The sequence below is a fragment of the Dipodomys spectabilis genome, unplaced genomic scaffold (assembly GCF_019054845.1).
Source record: "Dipodomys spectabilis isolate Male_0828 unplaced genomic scaffold, ASM1905484v1 ptg000582l, whole genome shotgun sequence".
Classification (NCBI taxonomy): Eukaryota; Metazoa; Chordata; class Mammalia; order Rodentia; family Heteromyidae; genus Dipodomys; species Dipodomys spectabilis.
Genome location: NW_024871259.1, coordinates 16080 through 38139, shown reverse-complemented (window position 1 = coordinate 38139; position 22060 = coordinate 16080). Strand labels below are relative to the sequence as shown.

General features: G+C 44.9%; 1 long non-coding RNA gene and 1 pseudogene across 2 annotated transcripts; both read left to right on the top strand.

The window, feature by feature from the left end:
- The first annotated feature begins 494 nt into the window (after positions 1-494).
- LOC122100519 lies at positions 495-21668 on the top strand. 2 transcript variants are annotated; one of them, XR_006146187.1, is made up of 3 exons: positions 495-504; positions 7219-7229; positions 21442-21668. It is a non-coding gene; the product is annotated as an uncharacterized LOC122100519 (long non-coding RNA). The 2 variants fall into 2 exon arrangements; XR_006146188.1 differs by lacking the exon at positions 495-504 and adding an exon at positions 4366-4375 and having other exon boundaries at positions 7223-7229.
- LOC122100518 lies at positions 12403-14214 on the top strand (annotated as a pseudogene).
- Positions 21669-22060: the final 392 nt, after the last annotated feature.

Below are 22060 nucleotides of genomic sequence, written 5' to 3'. Positions count from 1 at the left end.
CCTGTGGACATACCCAATGTTTTACTCTCTGTGGGGAAGCAGTCACCATGGGCTCTATTCACTGGCATCTCCGGTGTCTAAAGTGAGGTCCCCAGTACCTCCCCTGCCTGATTCTGTGTGTTTTTCCAAGGTGGGTTTTATTTTATACTCTGTGTGCTGGTCATTTATGTTCTAACTTCACATGGCTGTGGCTCATTGCTCTGTGTTGCTCCTGGTGCACATGGACTCTGTGACAGGTAGGGTGACCAATGAGCATGGGGTACCCAGCAGCTGTCAGAGACTGAAGTGGAACTAGCCAGGCATCCAGGATGAGGAGCCTTGCTCTTAGTAGTTGGAGTCATTACATTGCTCTTGGCCCTAGTGTCCTGGGTTGGCTGTGCTGGTCTTGGGTGGCAGGTCAGTATCCCATTCATGGGGCTAGGAGACCTGGTAAGGCCAAAGAGCTATGTTCCTAGGGATCTTATTTATTTATTTATATACTTATTCATTTATTTACTTATTATTGTCGGTCATGGGGCTTGAACTTTGGTACTATGCCTGTCCCTGTACTCTTCAGCTCAAGGCAAGTGATCTATCATTTGAGCCACTGTGCCACTTCTAGTTTTCTAGTAGCTAATTGGAGATAGGAGTCTCACGGACTTTCCTGCCCAGGCTGGCTTTGAACTGTGATCCTCAGATCTTACCCTCCTAAGTAGCTAGGATTACAGGTGTGAGCCATCAGCACCCAGCCTAGGGATCTTATAAGGACATCTGAGAAGAAATTTGGGTGAAATGGATTAGAGGCCGAATGGTAGAATGCAGAGCATGGTGTCAGGCTGGCTGGCAGGCAGGGCTGGCAGCTGCAAAGGGTTTTCCTGTGGGAGCAGATTACGGTTCTATGGCAGTGTGGGCCAGCTGCCTGACTCCTGCCACTTGGGTGTCTTTTTCTCCTGCTCCTGATAAGCTGTTGATTTTGCCTTCTCATTTCATTGTTTGTTCATGTCATTGTAAATTGGCCTCTGCTATTCTTTCTTGGCTACCCTGTAGTTCACATGCCACCTGCTGGCTGTTCCTCTTCTTACTCTTCAGTATTTTTCAGTTTTAATCAGGGCTACAAGAAGATTTGCAGCACAATCTTAGCACACTGATCCCTCAGCATAGAGGGGAGGGGTGAAGGCAGTATCCTGCAGATTTTAGGAAGTTGATGTTTGGAAGGCAAATGTTGCCCCCTGCCCATTGTACTCTGGTCCCATAGAATATCAGTGGTCTTGGGGCACACTCTTTTAGATGTTACCATTTTCCTTCTTTGAGACCCAGTTTGCTGAATGCCTGCTGCTTGCTGGGCTTGCTGACTCAGTGACTTGGTGTCTGTCCCAGATGCAGTGGGTGTGGGTCCTGAAAGGTCTCTTCCCTAGAATTTGTATGGTGCCTGTGTAATCTGGGCTCCCACTTGTCTTTATGTAGTCACTGCACTACACACACTGAGCTGTGGGTGAACAAGGGAGGGGAAGTACACCATGCATCCTGTATCAAGCATTGATGGAGCCTCATCCAAAGGCCATTAAGTCTTTCGGAAGAGCAGTTCTTTTACCAGAGCATTACCAACAGCCAGAAGTGATTGTTGTTGAGTTTTCTGCCATTGTGATCTCTATGGCTTGACCTGTGTTACTGATGAAACACATCTTGAAGTAGTGTTGACTGAATTGACTGTCTTGCATAATGTTCTTGGTTCTGTGGAGCTAGAGGTTGGACCTGCTGATGAAGCTTGTGCTGCTTCTGCTTGGGCTGGTGTCCTAGAGACAGCAAACTTCCTGAGTCATTCTCAATGGCAGGAGAGGGGATGGGCCATATTAATATTCAACTAAATATCCTTATCTCAGAACAAACAGAATGTTTTCTTTAGGGCTGTTTGTAGGATTGTGGATCTGGTTTTTGACAGCCCTTGATCAGGATCATGTGTCACAATATAGTGGTGGTGTTCCTGTGGGTGAAAAATGCTGGGGCTTGGACCCAGTGCCTTCTGCACTCTGAGCACTCTACCACTGAGCCTTAGTGGATAGATAAGAAGGTCTTTTGGCTGGCTAGGCAGCAGGGTAACTTTTTCCATGACAAGCAAAGATCTTGCAGAGTGTCAGTAGGAAGTTATTCAGAAGGAGCATGTATTTGCTTGCATTTCCATTATAGGATTATCAGGGAAGGCTGTTACGCCTTATCTTCCCCATCTTTTGATTCGTTTAAGGTTTTATAGAGGCAGGTTACCATCTATCAGTATTTGTAGATGAATGTGTCTCCATTCGGTTCACTTCTGAGTGGAATTTGATTATAGTATTCAGAAACTTGGTTCTTTTGCAACTCTGAGCCTGTGTGTTTTGGCTGAGTCTGATAACAGTCCCCCTGGTTCTGTGGCTGAAGATAAGGCAGTTGTTCGGCTGCTGTCCTGCATGGGGCTCAGAAGGCCTGACCACAGGCTTTCTGCTCTTAGTTCTCACTAATGTTTGGAGGCCCAGGCACTAGGCACCCTGTGCATACCCCCGAAAGCTGCCTTTACCTCTGGCATTGGCTGAGCCTTCAGCCACAGTCAGTCAACATAGTGACCATGAGGGATGGGCACTAAGCTTATAGAGATTGTGAAGAATCAGGATTAAGAAGCTTGTGCTGGAATTCCAGAGACTCTGCAATTTGCGGTTCCTCTGCTTTGCTGGAAATACAGGTCTCACTTTGCCAAGTTGGTGAAGGGATTAGGGCCTCTTATGAACAGTCTGGGTTCTGGGGTTCAGCATTGTCACCTGTGTCCAGATTGACAATGAGTGAATGAGAGCTATCTGTGTCTGTGGACATGTGCTTCCTTTAGCACTGAGCTTGGAGTATAACAAGCAACATGTGACTTCTCCCTAACAGACATGGATATTATCACAGCTTTGTACCAGAACTTGAGCTCTGGCTTAATCTGCTCCAATGTGTTAGAAATAGGACTTGAACACAGGCCTGTATGTCTTCAGAGTTTTTGTGCTTCACCCAATGGGAGAGTCCATGTTACTGAGGAGCTGAGCCTTTTCTGCTCATTTCTGTTCCTCAGCAATGACCTTTGGTCAGTGTATCCTGAGCACTTGGCTATGCAGCCTTCCTCTGTGCACTGTCAGGTAGTCTGTAGAACCACCTAGTGATAAGGTACTGAGTGATGTGGGCACAGGTACTGTGGCGTGTCAATCTGCTTGGCCACTTTATTTAACCCTGCTGGGTTCTTCAGAAGACCCATCAAGTCAGCCTCCAATTGCTACTACCCAAGCCACAAAGTAAACTCACTCTGACCTCCTAATGGTGGCAGTTGGTTGGCAAATCTATTGTTGTCACTGAGTCACTTGAAACCTGGTTTTCTTTGGATGCTTACAGAACCTCCTTAGGTCCATACTGGGCCATTCTTCTGGGGATGCTTTTAGGGAGATGCATTCTTGTCTAGCAAAGGGGCCTTAGGATGTGGATAGGAGGTGGTAGCTCATGACCTTTCACATTTCAGAGACTGTTCACTTGCTTCCCCTGCTGCCTCCCAAAAAGTGATACAGTCACAATTTAGTGCTCCTTGTCCAAAGTATTGAATCCAGAGTATAAAATACCTTGTAGTATAATGAAACCTTGTCACTTTTATTAGCCCATTAGTGTGTGAGTTAAAGCATTCCTTAGCTGTCCTCAGATCAGCTAGACTAGTCACAGGTACGCATAATTAATAATGCTAGGAGGTACCTGTGCCTCTGAATGGCTGTCCATCTGTGCCTACAGTGATGATTGTGGTGAGCAACTGCTCACGATGGTGTCTAAGCACGCACTGCCCATGTTTGAATCTCAGCTTTGTCCTTGAAAAATTTAGACTCTGAGCAACCTTCAGCTTTTTCTGATTTTGTCACCTCGCACAGTCCAATAAAATGTTCTGGAACATGGCTCACAACTCCATGGTCAGAACACAGAAATACAACCTAACTGCAATGTGAGCAAAAGACTTGTACGGTCAGCTTTGACCACCATCAAATATAGATGACAAACACATGGCAGGGTTTTGGATGCTATTACCTATTTGAAGCACACTGGATGTGTAACCTCAGACCTCACAAAAATTTGCACTAACAATGTTTGTTATAGTGATATTAGTTAAGACCAGAGAGATTCAGACATTCATCCAATGGCAGCAGAGTGCAAATGGTACACCCACTTTAGAAAAATAGCCTATAAGTGCAGCTTCTCTTTGGCCCAGTGGTTGTTTAACTACCCCTTGCTGGGGTAGTACTAGGAAAAACGAAGGAACAAGATACAGTGAAATCAGCAGTTCCTGCAGTGCTGTCCCTCACAGTCATGCACAGTGTGATTGCATGTGTATGGCAGTACTGAATGGGTGACATTATGAAAAGTAAGTGCACGTTGGCATGAGTTAAAGCAGTAGGAGTGGGAGGTTTTCCTTTCAGCAGCATGGCTTCTCTGCGTCATGACTGTCTGGTTCAGCATGAGATGATGATTGTGCCAACACTTTGTCTGATGGTAACAAGCTGGTAAAGGCTTCGTGTGGTCTCCAATGCTTTCCACAAGGGCATGCAGGGCTGTAATTCTTTCAGACTGAAGTTGCCACCAGCAACCACAGAATGGAAACCAACGTAGTAATGCAACTGCTAAACTTAGAGCAAGGATCACCTGGCCACAAAGATAAGAAAAGTAGAACTCCACAAAAAAATATTTTCAGAGCTATTAACTATCCCAATCACCTGATTTGAGTGGACATCTTATCCAATGCCACAAATCTGTCGTATCTCTGTAGAATTATTACTATTATTATTTCAGTGCCAGTTGTAGAGCTTAAACTCAAGGCCAGGAAACTGTCACGGAGGTTTTGTCCTGAAGGGTGACACTGACTAGCTCTTGAGCCATGTCATTTCTTCTGGGTTTTTTATGTTTAATTGGTGGTAATACTCTGAAGGACTTTCCTTCCTGGGACGCCTCTGTCACATTGCATGTGATAGAATTAGGTGTTGTGATAAAACTCAGTATGGGAGTGGAGCATATATAGGTGTGGAACAGACATTTATGGCTCCTTACTAAAGTCGCTCTGAATATCCCCCTGCTCTTATTCCTGTGAAATTCTTTCTTTTTTCTAATTAAAGACCTTGTCTTTGCTTCAGTGCCCTGAAGGAAGCCACCTATCTTTCACTGAGAATGCAGAGGGTAAACATGGCATGTGATGAACCTTCCTCTAGGAAAGCAGGCCCATGAGGAGCACATTGCAGGATGGCATCCATTGGTGAGCTAAACAATGGCTGGCAGAATTCATGCCACAGGAGAACCAGTCAGGTTAGTCAGGTTCAGTCAGGGAGGTCAGGAGGTCTATGTCTGGTGGTGCCAGAGGTTCCTTTCTCTGTTTCTGCTCATAGGTGAATGTCTAAGCCAGATGCAGTGCTTTCCACAATGAGATATGCATACCTGTTTTGTTGAGGAAAAGGAAAGGTTTTGCTAGGGTTCTTGCAGTCTCTCTGACAGAGATTGGGATTGTCCAACCACTTCCCCCTCACCTCCCTTCCTAAATCTACTGTCCCCCTCCCTCACACACTATTTCCTGCTGGCCATGGACTGGAAATATCCACTGGTGCTGTCTGCAAGGACATTCTAGAGCCTTCTAACCCCTTGGTCTTCCCAGTGCTGTTAGGAGTAAGTAGTCTTGCCAAGATATCCTGATGAATTGTGCAAAAGTCCCTGTGGCAGGAAACCCCAGCATTGGCGCTGTTATTAATTCAAGTGACCTATTTCTTCAGAGCTTGGATGGGTTCTCCAAGCTAGCACAGATTCATCTAGGGAGAGTTCTCCCAGTCGTCCCCCTACGCCATTCTACATTCTCTTCAGTGCTAGCCAGCAGCTCCTTCCAACCTACCTGCCAGGATGCTGGCCAGAAATGCTATCTGAAGACTGTGTGCATTGGTTTGCACACATGCTAGTTGTTTTGTAAGGGCTTGTGTGTGTTAGTTCCAACTGTTCATGTGAGGTCATCAGCAGAAGATAAGACATGGGTTGGCCACGTCTTTAGACAAACAGGCTCTCCCTTCCTCTTTCCCCCTCATGAATCCGTGTGACAGAACTGCTGATAGGACTTTATGTGAACTTTGGGCCCCAGGAATGTTTCCCCAACATGTACCCTCCAAAGTAGTTCTCCTTGCATTGGACTGGGCAACAACTGGAGTATGCCCTTCCCTCCGTGTTTTCCTTTGCACTCCTGTCCTCCAAAATTCCCTGCCACCTTAGGAAGATGCCTTGTGAGATCGGTTCTGAGTTCCATTTACTGTTGGGACATAGAGGCCTGTGACCTAAATCAGAGGTACTACTCCTACTAATATGGGCAGATAACAGGCTACCAGCAAAAAGGTAAGGAATCCAGAATAAGGAAGGTTGGATAGCTTCTTGACTGCCAAAAACAAGGAGGCAAAGAGTGGGGAGGTCCTCTGAAGCGTAACTGTTCAAGGATTGTGTTCCCTAGTAGACAGTGCCAGGGGCTGCACCAACTCGAAAATGATTTGGGGCCACGGATTGGAATTTTTTTCCACCAGAGAGATGTCATTGTGTGCCAGTTTTTTTTTTTTTGAAATTAACAATAAGAACAGTGGAAACAAAGGAAACAGTAGGGAAAGAAGGCAGAGGATTAATGAGTAAGAGGGCAGGCAGGTGTGTGGCGGGGGCTGGTGCAACGTGGGGCTTAGTTCTGGAGCTGTCTGAAGAGCCCTTAGGCAAGATTCCCTGCATGCAGAAGCTTGTGGTCAGTGCATTTGTGGTGATGGCTGTTGCTCTAGTGTCAGTGGAGCTGGAAGATGGCGCAAGCCAGTGCTAACAGCAGTGCCGGCAGAGCTCAGGAGATCAGTCCCCAAAGGATCCACATCAGGCCTTCCACGATGCTGCCTCCCTCCACACACACACACATTCTCCTTCTGGTGTCTCCGCCATACACAACACACAGTATTCTGCCCCTGAATGGCTTTCACCTGTGTGTGTGTGTTTGTGTGTTTGTACCTAAGGCTGACTATCCCTTCTTTGGAAGGAACAGCACCAAGCCAGTCGCCTTCACCTGCAGCCTCACCTCCAGATGTTTCCACTGAAATGGGAGGACAGAGACTAGGAACTCCATGGGAGAGCCTCATACAGGCAGATGCAGCCAGCCCTTTCTAGCATGTGTTTATATAACTGCTAGGTCTGAAAAGACAGGGAGTGACATAAGGCCAGAAAGAAGCATTGTTTGGGAGGGGATGGAGAATGCTGTGTGGTAACTGTTGAGGCTATTTGTGGTTATATGGTAGTTTGTGGGCCTGGCACCTTCCCAGGCAGCTTCAAGTCCCACAGACTTGCAGAGTTGATGGCTGGAAGTTGAGTGAGTGGGTGCACCTGGGGGCTTGTAAGAGGAGAGATGACAGAGAGGCCAGTGAAGGGATGAAGAGGAGTGAAAGCTGGTTCTGCAAAGACCTACATGTCCACTTGGGTGAGACCTGGGTGTGCTCCAGCTGGCCACATCAGTGAGAGCCTTGCAGGACAAGGATCACCTAGTCACTCACAGGGCCTGTTTGCTGGAGCACCATGCCTCCATGGGGCCAAAAGGGTTGTGGATACCCCCTGGGCATCTGCAACAAGTACACTTTGTTACTGTCCATATGGTGTACATGTCCTCCACAATCATGAGAACCATCATCCCAGTTTCTCTCCAGGTATGGGCAGAATCTCTTGGCAAAGTAAGACCCATTCCCCTGGAGGCTTGCTGGCAGGAGCTCAGAAAAACTCTACCACTTTTAGAAAGGGGAACTGAGGAGGATCATGGGATTAACACACACACACACACACACACACACACACACACACACACACACGTGTGAAAGCCTACAAAAGGTGAGAAAGGTGTTAGGCCCCTGGCAGCAGAGCTGAGAGGCAGTATTGGGCCCGGGACTGGCTAGGAAGGAACATGTCAGAATTCAGCCAAAGCATGCCAAGTGAAATGCAGTTGGGTAGATGCAACTCTTGTGATACCTCATTTCCCATGTCTGTAGCGAGCTTCTTTCACCTGTGATGAGTGTTTAAACTGGGGGAGTGTTGGATAGTGGGCATGGAGACAGGGCCAGGATTACATTGGCACAGGGCCCTTTTCAGTGATCTCATTTTCAAGGATGTCTGGGGAAGAAAGGAGCTTAGGGCATTGTGGTAATTGCAGAGAAAGCTCTGTGTGACTGAGTCTAAGCCTGACCCAGTGTTAGTGTGTTGTGTGGGAACAAGTGTGCACAGACACTCACCCAAGTGAGTGACCAATGCAGGTGCCTAGTGGTCACACTGAGGCAGGTGGAGGGTCAGCTGATGTTTGCCAGCTGGGGTCATCTCCTGTGCACAAGTCTGAAAAGACCGGGGCAGCATGTGGACAGTAAGAAGAATGAGGGTGGGAGGGAGGGGAATGGGGTGGCTGCTGTTGGGGCTGTTTGTGGCCCCGTGGGTGCAAATGGGCCTGGCACCTTCCCTGACAGGAACAGAGCCCAAAGACTTGTATTGTTGATGGTAGGTTGGCATGGCATGCTTGTGGGCATGTGGGATGAGAGATGACAGTGAGGCCAGAATTGCCTCCCAGTGTCAAGTGACAAGCTAATCCAAGTGAAGGTTCTGGGACAGCAAGGACCCTGTCCTTTGCTGTCTGTCCCTGTGAGGCCTCCCACCTGTCCCAGAGGGGGAAGGATGATGGGCCTGTATGGGACTCACAGTACTGGGCTGGTCAGTACAAACTTCCATGGAGCTGAGCGATGGGAGCAGTAACTCACTAGCTAATGCCTCCTGTACTGTGTCTAAAATGAAAACTTGAGTCTGGTCAATAAGGATTACTGCCCAGCTTACCTCAATTTCACACCCTCAAAAGTAACCACTGAGGGATCATATCCCATGTACCTTGACAGCAGTACCTTGTCCTGCTGGGTCTGATACCTCAGGCTTTGGAAAAGGAGGATAAGGATAGTGCAGATTTTCCATGGACCGAGCTTCCAGTTGTGCTTCTGCCACTCTGCTGGTCCTCAGAGCTGACCTATGGGCAAAGGATGTCTATATTCCTGTCCAGTGACCTGGGCCAATTCAACCTGACCACACACAATGGGACCACAGATCTCTACACAGATCAAATGCTTGATTGTATGTAGGTGCAACCTGGAAAAGGCTCATCTGTATGTCTGCTTCCCAAGGGTGGAGGCATCACTCAGAGACTACGAGCACATCTGGTTCAGTGGCCCAATACAAGGGCCTAGCCCCAGACTCCAGTGAGCCCTCAGACGTTCTTTCCCTGTACCTTCCCTCTTCACTTATGCCATGTGCACAGGCCAGAATGCCACCACTCCCTCACGTCCCAACCCTCATGCTCCTGCATCCACAACCCCATACAGCCAAGCCCAATCCTCCCTCTGCTACCTCAAACTCAGTTCCCTCACGATTCTCCAAAACCCTTTCAGTCCTAGCCTTGAACACTAATCTCTCCGCCTTTGGTCTCACCCACTGAGCTCACTTAAACCTCAACCTACTCAAGGCTCCTTGTAAACTGTTTACAGCCTCCTGTTCCTCATTCTGCAGTGCAGCTTTCACCACTCGCTACCAGCTATCTTGCTTGTACGCTGCTTACGCAATCTGTCCCCCAAACTCCCTCCCCACTAATGACAAAATGCTATTTCCTAGTGGAAAGAATGCCCTTCAGCCCTTGGTAGGGGTAGGTGAAGTTGCCCACCCCCACTCAAGAGTCTGACCCTGGAGAGCATCTCCATGGCAAACCCACCTGGCGTTTACTACATCATATCATCCCATGACATAAGTGTTCTGCCTGCAGGGCAGATCTTGATGGCATTGGACTAGAATAATTGCATGTCTGAGGTCCAGAATGCCTGACAGCCTACACCTTGGGCTACCTTTTGCCACTAGTGACAAGCAAGTTTGTCAGGACTTACTGTGTCATTTCTCTGCTTCTAGACTCCGAGCTCCTCCAGGACCAGAGACATTTAAGCTTATAAGACAAAAATGCAAAGCCCAGAGGTAGGGACAAACCAAATCTCCTCCTTGGGCTGCCAGAAGGAAAGGACCTTCCTCACCTGCACCATGGCCTCCACACCCACTAAGCCAAAATAGCCAGAGCTGGGTAGCAGCTACCAGGCCATCAGACAAGGCCAAGTCGTCCCTCCAGGTAAGTCAGGGCTCTGTTTAGAGAAGGTTTCTGATCTGTCAGCTCACAACCTAACCACCTCAAGTCCAGCTGTAACCATGGGCAGGATCACAGGTAAGCAGGAGGTCCTCAAGAGGGATTTGGCAGCACTCCCTATGAACTGCCCTTGCCTGTGCCAACACACACCACATCATGAAAGCCCCCCCCCCCCCAACTCCAGAGTACATTCTTCAGCAATCTTTACCAACTCCCAATGGCTATGCTTTGGCATAGATCAGAATCCACAGATGCACAGTGTGATCCCCTAGTGCTAGCGATCTCCAGTATCAGAGCAGCAGAGGACATGGCTGGGTGTAATCCAGAGATAAGTGCAAATGGGGAAGGAGCCTTGCGACCCTGGCCCCATCTCTGTCCTCAGCTGTGGCTTTGTCAGTCCCTACACATCCACATCTGAACAGCAGATTCCTTGAGGTCCACGGCCTGACTAACAGGTCCAAGGGACTGCCAAAAATACTCTGGTTCTACCTGAGAAGCATGGCTTGTGTTCCTTCTGAGAAGGAACAGACAGGGAAGGGTCCCCTGGCCTAGTGGTGGGGAAGCAGAAGTGATTGGGAAGGTTCAATGGCAGTGCAGGACTGAGGTACTATTGGCGTTTTTCTCATTGTAAAGCACCTTGATCAAGTGGCTAGGTCCTTTCCCTCTGAAAGGAGGTTAGGAAACAGAGCTTGTGTCTATGCTGTCCTCAGAATGCTGGGAATTGAACTCAGACACTTTCACACAGTAGAAAACTGCTTTAACCACTGATCTACCTCCTCAGTCGTTGGCTTTCTTTTGAGACAATCTCACTATGAAGTTAAAGTCTGGCCTCCAGCTGCTCTCTACCTATCTCTTCCACCTAAGTGCTAGAATTACAGATGTGGCCCAGCCCATCTACTCTTGTTTTCCCCTTGAGATCTGCTTAGAGCCAGGTCATCTTCTAAGTAAGAATTCATCAAGGCAACTTGGATGCAGAAGCATTTCCCTGTCCATCCATGGCTGGCTCAGTCATCTAAGTCTCTACATGAAAGTCAGGCACACATCCATGCTGCGCATCTCCTGGATCTGCCTAAGATGCCACTCCTGTGAATAAAGCAAGGCCTGGTCATTCCCAGAGAGGAAGAAGCCCCAGAGAGTACACTATTGATCCCCTAGTGAGGATGTGGTTAGTAACACAAGCCCTGGACATGTAGACTTTGCACCAAGACCTCAGGTGAGCTTCTTTTGTCCTGAAGTGTGAAGTGGTGGCCTGATTATCTAGCACTTATACCAGTGGGTTGAGAGCCCAGGATGTGGCAGGTAGAAGTGCATGAGGGTACAGCAACAAAGTCCCATTAGGGACTGGCCTAGCCACCCACTTCTTGGTCTAGCACACATAGGTTTTTTGACAGTGTGACAAAAAGGAAGAGGGAACAGAGCCAGCATTCCAAGAGAGGTTTTCTAGGTCTCTGAGGCTCAGCTGTGCTCTCTGCTGGGCAGTGGCCCTCAGGATGTTGGCATAGATGCATTAGAGTCTCTGGTGTGCATGGTACATGAAACACTTTCAGCTTTTGCTGGCTGCAGAGCAGGCCAACCTGCAAGCAGGCATCAGGCAGCAGGCACAGCCTGGCACTCAACCAAAGACCCTGATGTAGGCTACCCAAGGTAGAAGGTGAAAGGTAAGAGTGGGTTTTACAGACACACACAGAGTAAGAGATCCTGAGGGAGGAACCCGTCCAGCTGTTGCTCCAACCAGCCCTGCAGTGGATGGTGCTCAAGTCTGAGACTCAATTTAAAGTCGCATGAGCAGAGTACAAATCCATACATTCCAGCCGAGTGACCTTCAACCAATGCCAGTCTTCGCACTTAAGAATAGTAATTCCTCTCTATAAAATGGGCTTATTCACCACTGGCAGCAAGTATGGCGGCCTTTCGGTCATCACGGTCAGCAAAGGCAGCCTGGAATGTGGCCACCCAATGGTGGTGGTGCCCTATGATGACAGGCCACAGTCTCCTTGCCACCATTGGCCAGCACCTGGAAGCCCACTTGGGTACAGTACCCCAGCTCAGCAACAGCCACTGGCCCAGCACACAAGAATTCTCCTTGGGGGATGGGGATGGCAGCGGCGGCTGGCGATGAGCGCAAGGCTGGGGGGCCCAGGAGCGCCAGCCGCAGGGCAGAGGGTGGGGGCGCGAGCACAGCGGGCGGCGGCGAGGCGGCAGCAGAGAAGATGGTGGACAGCGACAGCGGCAGCGAGCGCGGCAGCAGTGGCGGCGGCGGCAGCTGGCAGGGAGGCTTCCAGCCTGCACCCCAAGGTGGCGGCGAGCAGGAGACGCAGGAGCTGGCCTCGAAGCGGCTGGACATCCAGAACAAGCGCTTCTACCTGGACGTGAAGCAGAACGCCAAGGGCCGCTTCCTGAAGATCGCCGAGGTGGGCGCGGGCGGCTCCAAGATCCGCCTCACGCTGTCCATTTTGGTGGCGGCCAAGTTCCGCGACTGGCTGCTCGACTTCATCGAGCACTATGGGCAGCTGGGCCCCAGCAGTCCTGAGCAGCTGGCAGTGGGCACAGAGGAGGGCGGCGGGCCCGGCACTCCTCAGTTCAACCACTTTGGAAAGCAGTATGGAGGTTCCTCAAAAGACTTCACATAGAACTCCCCTATGACCCAGCAATCCCACTTTTGGGCATTTACCCAAATGTTTATAAACAAGACCACACTAAAGCTACCAGCACAACTATGTTTATTGCAGCATTATTTACCATAGCTAAGATATGGAACCAACCCAGATGCCCCTCAGTAGATGAATGGATCAAGAAGATGTGGTATATATACACAATGGAATTCTATGCCTCCATCAGAAAGAATGACATTTCCCCATTTGTTAGGAAATGGAAAGGCTTGGAAAAAATTATATTAAGTGAAGTAAGCCAGGCCCAAAGAAACATAGGTCCCATGGTTTCCCTTATTTGCAATATCTAGTACATCTATGAGTCAAGCGGAAAAGGTCAGATAATGTGATGTTAGGAAAACGAACCCTTAAATATGTATTTTAATGTTCTTTTTCTTTCATGCATGTGTTTCTAACGCATTTATAAGATTATTTCTTTGTTGCTTTGTATGTCCCTCCCCCACAGTGTAACCCCCGCTTTCACTATATTTGATGTCAGTATAAGTTGTGGAGGAGATGGGGACAAACAAGTCGTTTAAGGATTCAGGTGGACCTGTTGCAACCATGAGAAGTACAAAATGTCATGTCAAAAACGAGCTTTACAATGTCAGTGTGTGTGGGGGGAAGGATTGGGTGGGGGGGACGGGGGAGGTTGGGAAGGGAGGTGAAGGGTAAACAAAGGAGGAGGCTGCAATGCTTGGTAAGAAATGTATGCATTATCCTGCCCATGTAATTGTAACCTCTGTACAATATGTTCTCAAATAAAATAAAATTAAATTAAAAAAAAAAGAGCGAGTTCCTGGTGCGCGAGAACTGCAAATACAACCTGGATCTCAAGGAGAACCAGCGCGGCCGCTTCCTGCGCATCCGCCAGACCCTCAACCGCGGCGGCGGCGGCGGCAGCTTTGGGGCAGGCCCCGGGACTGGTGGCCTCCAGAGCGGCCAGACCATCGTGCTGCCTGCGCAAGGTCTCATCGAATTCCGACATGCTCACCAAGCTCATCGACGACTAGGGAGGCGAGGAAGACGAGCTGGCCGGAGGCCCAAGAGGCGGTGCCGGCAGCCCCGGGGGGGTTGGGGGGGCTGTGCGGGGAACTCCCGGAGGGCACCTCTATTACTGTGGACTCCAAACGTTTCTTCTTCGATGTGGGCTGCAACAAGTACGGAGTTTTTCTACGTGTAAGTGAGGTGAAGCCGTCCTACCGCAATGCCATCACCGTGCCCTTCAAGGCCTGGAGCAAGTTTGGTGGCGTCTTCTGCTGGTATGCGGATGAGATGAAAGAAATCCAGGAGCAGCAGAGGGATAAGCTTTATGAGTGTCGTGCTGGGGGGGAGGGTGAGGAGTCCTAAGGCGTAGAGGTAGATGAGGATTGAAATGGCAGCTTTCCCCCCTGGCCTCCCCCACCCTGTTACCCGCGCCCCCCATCCCCCATCCCACTGGCTAGTTCCCATTCTTGCTCATTCCCCTGTGAGCTAGTGTAGAGGGAGCCCGGGAGGCCACCAAGGGAGAAAAAAAAAACAACAAAATTAAAAAAAAATAATACAGTTAAGAGAAATAACCATAAGACAACAGTCTTGAACAGTGAGTAAAGCAGTAAGTTCCAGAAATTGACAGCAACCTGCAAAGAGAGGACAACAGTATCTCCTCACCTGCAAGAGTCTCAGCTTCTATTTCCCACCCAAGGTTCCTAAGCTCATCCAGATAATCCTGAAGGGGATAGATTTCGAGTCTGGGCCCCTAAACACATCTGACTTACCCAGATCCATCTGTGTATAACAGTTGAATTTGTGTTGTACCTGGGTAAATCTAAAGTATCTCTCCAGGCCTAGCCGCCGTTGCAGTGTCTATCCTTCACCTTCATTGTAATCAGCCTTTTGGATCGAGATCTGCACAGAAATTCTTGAGACAGAGAGACCTTTGCAGTTACCCAGTCCTGAGAGTCCAGGTTTATGAAAAGGAATGCAACTTTACACAATCATGGACAAGGCAAAAAAGAATTCAAGAAGCCATCAGCGAATCAAAACAAATTGGATTTTTTTTTAATGGTTTTGCATGGAACCTGGCCCCATGTCTTTTCTTTGCAGAATTGTTTTCCGGGATGCGAAAATTCAAAAGCCAATGCTTGAACTAGAGAATTCATTACTAAAATAGTTTAAAAGTTGGGCAAAAGGAATTTTTTTTCAAAAAATAAAAGCAGTTTTACATTGGGGGTTGCTGAGGTAGGCACAATAAGTCAGGCATAAAGCACAAGGCAAACTCGTTGAGTGGATGGGTTGCTGCTCACTAAAGTTCTTCCCTTGATCTCTAAAGGTGGAGGTCATTACCAAGAAGTGGCATTGGTGTGAATGAGAGCCAGATCCCATGGCTCTACTATATGAGCCAGTGAATTGTGGCTAATTTGGCTGTTACAGCCACTGGTTGGCTGCATTTTTAACTGTAAAACTTGATGATTTTCTGCAAAAGGAACAATATGGCTACAAGCCTGAGCTTTAATGGAATATGCATCCTTACAGAGAAGTTGGAAATAACTAAAACTGAAGTCTTAATTCACCTTCAGTTTAATCTGTGGATTTGTTCAAATACTAAAGATCCTCAGGTTCAGAATTCCAGCATCATTTATTCTTTAAAACAAATTTTTAAGAACTTGATCCATCTTATTAGTACCTCACAATCAAAGTTGGCAAATGATGGATGAATGATTCAAGCAGTGCACCCGGTGGAAGCTGAAATCCATCTGTGAATGGAACTGATGTGAACGTGAATATGCTTACTATATCCTGGAAGCATTTTTATACCATCTTGAAATTGCAACATACTGGCATTGGCCAGTTTATCCAGCTGTCTTTCAAGAATAAAAGTTGGGGTTTTCATGGATCACCTCTTCTATATTTTAAATGGATTTTCAGTAGAAATGATTTTTGTTAATCAAGTTAATCCCACCCCATCAAAAGGTATTTCTAGAAATGTCACAGGCCTAGGAAACTTTGAATTGAATGGGAGCTAATGTTCTTTCCAAAGTTTTCAGGTATTCTTTGTGTGACACCTTCTCAACCAGGAGGCAAGTAACCCCATCTCCACAATCTTAGTATTATTTTTAACTGCATGCCTGTCCTTTATTTGAGCTGCCTTTTTAATTTATTGCATATCCTTTTTATTATCTTATTTTGGTATTCAATCTATACAATCTTTTTGTATTTATTGGGAAATAAGTAATATACAAAAAGGTCATTTTCATGTATTTGTGGCTGAGAGGGAGATACTTGTGTATATAAAATTAGGCTTTTTTAAAAAAAACTAGACTATGACTCAAAATAATGTTGATCTTAGGTTCAAAGAAATAGAAGAGCCACAAACATTGGTGCCCTTTTCAGACTATTTCTCTACTCACATCATTCATAGTAGAATTTTTAAACATTTTTTAAAGCTTTTCTTTTCAATTTTTCTCCGTTGCCAAGAATGTTTCCTAAATTGTATGGAAGCAATAGTATTTTTGATGTTTTAATGACATCCGTATACTTGTACTGTATTTTGTACCACAAGGCAGCTGTTTTCAATAATGTCCTGCTGTATTTACCTATGTGTTTTGAGTGTTTTGTTTCTTGGCTGCGGAGAACAAATTCCTAGTTTTAGTAAAGGAGATGAGAAGCTAGCATTAGGCTTGCAAAAACTGTTTAAGTTTCAACTCTGAGGCAGCAATGGAAATTAAGGTTGCAGCTATTAGTTGATCGCTGTAACTTTTGCATTTTCAAATCATGTACAATTCCTGTATAGACCAACTTATTTTCTTGCTTCAGTGGTGATTCTGTTGCTCAGCTGCAGTGAGCCAGTTCAATTTTGCAAAGGTGCAGTACCTCTCCTTTTCAAGGGAGTGGTTTATTAATCTTTTTTCTTTTCTTTTTATTTGGCTGAATTGCAGTAACTAGCCTTGCCTTTTTATTCTGTAGAAATGACAGGGTCTTCACAATCCTTTACCAGTGGCTACTAAGCTATAATTAGCTGAATAGAAAGAATGTGGAAGTGGTCTGAGGCATATAGAGTATATGCCAAGAACACTACCATATATGGCATCAGCTTTGGTTACCAGAGAAATTTTCTTAGTCATTAGACCATATAACAGTTATATATCATTTGTAAGTCTTTAGATATCAATTTGAGAATCCTCCAAAAAAAGGAGCAAAGAATGCGTAAGCTATGTGTTGGCAAAAGTAATTTATATTAAAATTTTGACCTGCCTGTGTAAGATTAAGTGTGAATGTCCTAGTGGTGGGTTTTTAAGTCTTAATCCAATCTCTGAGGTTTATTTTTCCTGTTTCATTGCCTCTCTTCCACTGTAGGAAGATTGCAGAAGGATGTAGATTAATTGTAGCATTTCACTGATCCTCATTCCTGTGACTAGGCACAATAGAAATCTGCAGAGCATGGAGATTCATTCATTCATACTAGCTTATTAAAGGAAATAGTCTTTGTTCCAGTTAGATAATGGCATTCTACAAACTCTGGGAAACAACTAACTTTTTTGTTTTGTTTTTAGCTGCTTACTACAAACGCTTTAGAAGTTGTTTTTAAAATTTGGCAAACATCCCAGCTAATGAAAATAGTTACATTCCTTAGAAATAGGGAACTAAGACTCCTTTTCAAAAAATTGAGTTTTATTTCAAACTAGCTACAGAGATAAGCCTTTTTTTTTTTCAAACAGTCAAAAGAGTCGGTCTCTGTGAAGAGATGTAACTCTTTAGGTTTCTATTGTCCCTTCTCATCATTTCAGCAAGTGAAATGGTAAATCTGGTGAGCAGATCTTTCAGTGCATATGCTGCACCAAACAAAATGTCAGTCTGTATAGCACCAAAAATCAAACTGAAAAGTAAACCAAAAACCCCCAAATACCCTATGGAACTGTTGGAGGCATATAGGTGGTACAACTGGCTGTAGCTGTGGTACACACATGGCTACTTGTCATGTCACTTTCCATAATTATTTACTGCAGAATGATTGAGAGACTTTTGGTGCAGGCAGCCATTAACCTCCTGCTTCCTTTGTTACCTCTGGGTCACTTTGCAGTAAATTGCAGGTCTTTTAAGAGATTCAAGCTTCGGTTTTCTCAAAACAAAACAATTATCTTGTCTTATCTGAAAATGCAGGGTTGTGGGCAAAAGAGGCTGGTTATAATAATGCCCTCATATTGAGTGGTCTGTAAATGGCTGCACACTTCAGGCACTGTTTTTGCTGAAGATGCTTAAATATGACCTTGACTGGCTTTAGAGGGGTGTAGAATGTAATCTGCATAAGGTGACTGCATCTACCTTGCTCTTGAGGTGGATAAAATTAAGAAGCTGGAGTGTGTAAGCCATGCACATAAGTATTCTTCACTGAAAATTTTGTTTTCATTTTAACGCAATTATGTACTTTGTCCAATGCACAACTGATCTCTCAGTAGATATTCATTTGAAAATCGTGTGGCCTTGATCAGTGAGAAGGGAGAGGAAAGAAGTGACTTTTTGCTTATATGAAAATGACTTGTTTGCTGAGAGTTGTTCTATAACACTCTAGGTATGTTTTTGATTGTATCCTTTTTGATTGGGGAAAGTTAATGTTTTGATCCTGGAGCTAATTCAATTGAGTTTTCTAAGTATCAGAATTGCTCTGATGAATAACAAAGTTGACAGCTTTGATGTCCAATCTCTGTTTATTTTTTAAATATAGTGGAGTGAAATCCCCACTATTATGAATTCTTTAAATCAATATTAATTTAGCACACCTTAAAAGTCTTGTGCATAAGTAAGGTCTGTTCAGAGAGCAGACCTTTTTGCTCCTTTTCCACAATTGTGAAAAAGTGTCAAGTGTTTTTTGCATTGTATATTTCCATTTTATCCCTGACATATTTCTCAAAGATAAACACTTTTTGATCATGAAATGCATAGGATCTTTGTGTGATGTGGATCATGGTTTCTCAGGCTCCCCTAGATATTCTGTTTATGAATATTATTCTAACTTGATGTCAGGAGAGTAGAAATCTTTGCTAACGTTAGAAAGTTTGTATTGTTGATTCAGAATACATTTTGCTAGTTTCCAATGGATGGGAGAGTAAAAAATGCTGCATTCACAATTTAATAAGTTACTTTCCCTTAAGCCTTAAGGTAACTTTTTCTTTTCTGTCAATAACAGCACTGAAGTTACAGTAAATGAATGAGATTATCAGTTTTCAGGGTTGTTTTTAGAGTACTGTAAATCAATTAGGTATCTTCTGAAAGAGTTACAATTCCCATTCAGTATACTGGATAAGGGGTGTAAGGGTGGGGGTAGGGCAGGGTGGGGGGAGATAGTTTGTATAAAAGAAAAAAGAAAATAAGAACCATGTTTACCTTAAAATACAGACAAGAAAAAGTCCATATGTCCCATTTGAAATTCCATATGCAAGGTGGAAATGACAAATTACAGCCTCATTTCTTCTGCTTTAATTTAGAAAAAAAGTATTCATTTTTAATATTAGCTTCAGAAGTTTCTTGAGATAACTGTACTCTTGAGTAGCAATTTCCATTGCCATATCTGACTTGACTGTGTAAGTCATCCTCAGACCTTATTCTTAAAACCTAGTTTCATTACTGGAACATGTGCAATCCACTTTTCAGTACTGAAAGTTAAATTCAGAAAATGGAAAAATAAAATTGCATCAGCATTGTAAAGATTTCTTGTCTTGGGGATTTCCAATTGCAATGTGTCCCCCTGAATCAAGCAAGGCCTTTGTGAATGCCTTTTGTATTTCCTAATGCAGTATGGAATATGCTGTCCACTTCTGTTCACAGTCTTACTCTCGTTTGAGAATCTAACTCATGCCTTCTTGGAATTAGACATTCCAATTGGGACAGATAGAACCATGTTAAAACGAGAAGATGCCACATTGTTAGCTTTACCACAGTAAACTAGTAAAAGGGAGAGCACAACTTTATTAGAAGCTAAGCTAGCATGATAGTGAAAGTTTTAACTCAACTTTTCTAATAGATTTTTGAATCCGGGAGCAATTTTTATTTTCCCCATGCTATTTCTGCTATCCACTGACAGATAAGAGAGGGCACACAGTCGGGCTGGGAAGGTGGCTCAGCAGCAGAGCGCTTGCCTTGCATGCTCGAGGCCCTGGGTTCGATTCCTCAGCACCACATAAGCAAAAAGAAAATCGCCGGAAGTGGCACTGTAGCTCAAGTGGTAAAGCTCTAGCCTTGAGCTGAAAGCAGAGGGACAGCGCCCAGGCCCAAAGTTCAGGCCCCACGACCGGACAACCCCCCCCAAAAAAAAAGAGGGCACACAGTGAAATGAAGGTCCAGAGTTGTGAAGAGAAAGTGATAGATACATTAAGTGGCCACTAGCATTTTGCAGAAGGCATGAGTTTGTTCTTTTATCCTACGTCCAGCATCTCTTCAATGGCTAACTTTTTCAAGACTCACTGAGACCATCTCTTAAAGGCAAAATGTTTTGTCTTGTGTTGCTGGATCAGGCTGGTCAGAAAAATATGTGCTTGGAAATAGAAGGGCAAGTGGATTGTTTCTTCCCTTTTAACATTTCTTCTTGGGAGAAAAAAGTACAAGAGACTCAAAGAAAATGAAAGAACAGGATTTTATCACTAATCACATTTGGAGGTTTTGTTTTAAATTGATAATAAGCATAAATCCTTTTCTTCTACCATGTCACTCTTCTGTGTAAAAAAGCTCTCTGGAGCTGGGCATTTTGGAACATGCCTGTAATCCCAGGTATTTTGGAGACAGAGATAGGAGATCATGGCCCAAGGCCAGCCCTGGGCTATAAACAAAAGACCCTATCTGAAAAATAAAGCAAAAAATAATACCAATAATAGGACTGGGCGTGTGGCTTAAGTGGTAGAGCATTTGCCAAGCAAACACAAGGCCTTGAGTTCAAAACCCAAAGTTCTACCTAGGGGAAAAAAAAAACTTGGATTCTTAAAACCCTATAGATTGGACAAAAAGTCTAGAAACTGACTTTCAGTTAGTGTAGACACATTTTTTACAGTCTATCGTTTCGCACATTCCAATAGGAGGCAAGTAGTATTTGAATTATTTTTCAGTGGCATCAGTATCAAGACTATACCAGTGTATCTGAACTTTTTTCTGAAGTCCTAGAACATCTATATTATTAAGCATTTTGTTTTCCTTTTGGACTTTCATACAGATGTCTTTCTAAAATCATTTGTTAAGATCACCTGTTCTGATACAGTGCTACATAGCATGTTTTTGTTCTGTGGGAATCTTCAGAGACAGTTCTATCTATTGGTAGCTTTGTTAGACTTGGCTCTTCACTCCAAAGCGGGGGACTCATGTCCTTCCAGTAGAGAATCTACAAAGTTATTTCAATTAAAACCAAAATTTGATAGCAGGAGACAGCTTCCTGATCTAAATGTACAATTAGAGTTTAGGTTGGCAATTACTTTAAAAGGTTGTTTTTTGTTCTTTTTTTTTTTTTTTTGGAGAGGGTTGTCTTTGATCTCTGTAAATACCAACAAGCTTATACATTGTAAGCCAAGTGCGTATGCCTATGTATGAATTTGTAGAGCTGATTTCTGCTTCAAGTGAAGCTGCACCTTTCATTTTATAAAGTTTCCTCCACCCAGAATCCTATAAATGTTGTAAATAGAACATGGAAATTGTAGTAGTAGGATCAATTTGAGAATATCTGCTGATAGACCAAAAAGTTCATTTTTTTAAGTACCTTGGTTAATTAAAAAGTAAAAAGATTATTTCTCTTGCTTATTTTTGAAAAGAAGAATGCACTTTAACATAGAGCTGCATGGGCAATTCAAACAAATCTGTGAAGTGCAGTACCCGTCCAGAAATCACACTTCCTGAAAACCGTTCAAAAAGCAGAGTCCAGACGGGCTGTTGATCTCACTGCCTGTAGGTTGAAGCTCAGATTCTGAACAATTTTGATACTTGCAGGGCTGCCTCAAAAGAGCAATGTGAATACAGCCACAAGCTTCGGACAGGCCTGTAAAACAGCGGGTCCCGTATTTACCACTAACTAGCAAAGTTATTTCAATTAAAACCAAAATTTGATAGCAGGAGACAGCTTCCTGATCTAAATGTACAATTAGAGTTTAGGTTGGCAATTACTTTAAAAGGTTGTTTTTTGTTCTTTTTTTTTTTTTTTTTTTTTTGGAGAGGGTTGTCTTTGATCTCTGTAAATACCAACAAGCTTATACATTGTAAGCCAAGTGCG